The 2,758-nt window shown below is 39.6% G+C and overlaps 1 non-coding gene across 1 annotated transcript; it reads right to left on the bottom strand.

The window, feature by feature from the left end:
• Window positions 1-438: 438 nt before the first annotated feature.
• Window positions 439-2,384, bottom strand: LOC107277314 (uncharacterized). The gene is made up of 3 exons (XR_010734772.1): window positions 2,285-2,384; window positions 843-1,004; window positions 439-714 (listed from the first exon to the last, which is right to left on the bottom strand). It is a non-coding gene; the product is annotated as an uncharacterized protein (transcript).
• Window positions 2,385-2,758: the final 374 nt, after the last annotated feature.

Consider the following 2,758-nt stretch of genomic DNA (forward strand, 5'->3'; position numbering starts at 1 on the left):
TAGCTACTCCCGAAATCTCGAGCTCCCTAAATAGTTCAGACTTAGTGTTTATAGAATCGAGAAAATAAAATAGTAGCAGAGGCTGGATAACATAGGCAGCACTCAAATAGGTTGTCTATCTGAGCTACTCTACGGCATGGAAAACACGATAGATAACTAGAACATGATTAATTAAGTACCAACTATTGTAAACATGACAAATTGTTTTATTTTTTTAAAATAAACTTCTATACAGAAAATGTTTGGAAAAAAATCATCGTAGTAGTTTAGTTAGTGTGTTCACGATAACCGAGGAAGTAGCCAATTAGAGAATCTCATCAAATGATGCCTTAGCTTCTCTAGATTTTTCACCAAATGGATACTCACTAGCTACTTAGAATCTCTATCTCCACCAAATAGATGGCATAGATAAAATAAGAATAACAGCACTCCAAAATATAGTCGGCACTTAGGTACTTAGACAAGTACGATAAGAACAAATGTAGCATTGCTAAATTATTCAATTAAAATAGATGAGTAAACCAACTCATAAAGTTATCAAAGATTTATTATAGCTAGTGAGCTTGAGCCTTAAACGAGGAAACATATTTAGACAAAATTCTTCATCATATTGCATTTATGCCTCTTGGCAAGAACTTGTTGAATGCAAGGAGTAGATCAGGATACCCATCAAAAAGGATCTTCACACGTTCAATAACAGTATGAGTGTTAATCCTGCATAACCAAAGTTTCAATAAAACTTGTTATCCACATACAACTAGTAACACATGAGAATTTCTTGCTCCAATCTATCCAGTCATGATTTTGTAAGCAACCACCCTATGTTAATGCCTATTACTCACCTGCCCCTGGAGAAATCAATCATGGTGTGTATGAATGCATGGAACTTCTCAGGGTGACGCAAAAATTTATTCTTGATGGTAAGAATGTAATTCATTGCATCTTCTGTCGTCAACTTATGCACCTTCACCGATGTACGCATGGAAGTTTGTGGCTTAATGGACCTTCAATGATAAGAAGATAAATCAAATATAGTACCATTAATACTCGAGAATACAAATTGATAAAGAAAAAAACAGGAAAAATAACTAGAGCCTTTTACTAAGAACAAAGGTCACCGGGAAGCTGAGTTGAAGAATGATGTTAATGGATGTGGAACCTACCGGTCAATATATTTAGTACAAAATAAATCCTACATAACATGCATTTGAAAGAAATTTAAAAGGTATAGTGCCAACACAACACCATGCATATTTAGTTATGATTTTCTCAGTTCAATCCTACCAGCGATTATTTCTTCTCTCTTTGATTTGGGAGGGACGAGATGGTTACAGGTAGGGACGGACCTAGGTTTTGCGGAGATCTGGGCCGGCACATGGCATGTTTGGGCCAAGACCACCATTGGGTCTGTTCGGTTCAGCTGGGCTGTGGCTGCACAGCCACAGCGCTGCAGCTCTCCTAGCATAATCTTGCTTCCTGAGTCCTGTAGCTACAGCGCTTCCGAACTCACCCATTATATGGTGAAAGTTTGCTGGACCTAATGGGCTTTGTTTCCTAGGCTTCGGGCAATGGCATGTGTGTCTTGAGGCTTGGTCTGCCCTTAACACAGGTGGAGCAGGAGCCCAAACCAAGCCCAAAAACTAGATTCGCCACTAGACCTGGGACATGAACCTCAACAAATCTAGTCGACGACTTGGATTGATACCCAATTAATAACAATTTGTAATGTAAATTTTATATTATAACCATATGACACGTGAAAGAGTGAAAAGGTACTAGCCAGCCCACACTATTCCAACCCAATAGCCTTTAGCCCATAAAGTCCAACTACTACCAACTCTCCTCTGCCCTAATTTGTCTCTCACAGTCAGCCTACTCCCCCATCCCACACCGCGCCGCCTCCCCCTCACGCCGCCTCCATTCCTCCCCAACCTCATCTCCTCCATCCTCCCCCTCATGCCATCCGCTTTCCTCCCAAACCTCAACTTCACCATAATGTGCTCCCATTCCCCTCAAATTCAAAATGTATCTCAAACAACAAAGGCGTACAAGAGATAGTCGTAGAGCAAATGAAGGCTAGAAAGTAATGGTGACCATGGTGGAGACTAGAGAACAAGATGACCATTCTAAGAAGAAGGATTTACATCATGCAAATTAAAACCCAAAAGATTTTCAAACACTAAATCAGCAATTCTTCACTCAATTTCACAACTAAGACGAACAAAGAGTAAAACAAGAAGAGGATAACAAGGGATCGTAGGGATTGATCGGTCTGACTACTCACCGTTTGAACCCCATGGTTGTGCCTGCCCTTTGATATGGTCTCTCTCTCCAATGATGGTAATACTCAATGAAGACCTACTAGACTAGCTCACCCTTTATTTGTTAAGGTTGGGCAAGGGAAGGAATGTATATATCCATTGGTAGGATGTGTGCTGACATAGGAAATTGAAGATTTTGAGGGGTTTTCTAGTCTTTACACACTTAGCTTAGATAAATGGCATTACCAAAAACCGGGGTAGCCAAACAACCAAGATTTGCCAACCAACATATTTTTTAAACAACTACACAAAGTTTTCTATAACCCGTAATCTACACAATCGCAATATGTCCCAAAGGGGTATGGATAGATAAGCAATCAGAGTCATAGCCCAGAACTAGCACTTCCAACATAGTTGGAATATTTAGTAGCATGCTTCAAATTTTAAAGGATATGAGATGGGTGAAAACTATCATCATGATAGTTGTTTACAACCTC

Source organism: Oryza sativa, chromosome 8 (assembly GCF_034140825.1).
Source record: "Oryza sativa Japonica Group chromosome 8, ASM3414082v1".
In the NCBI taxonomy this organism is placed as follows: Eukaryota; Viridiplantae; Streptophyta; class Magnoliopsida; order Poales; family Poaceae; genus Oryza; species Oryza sativa.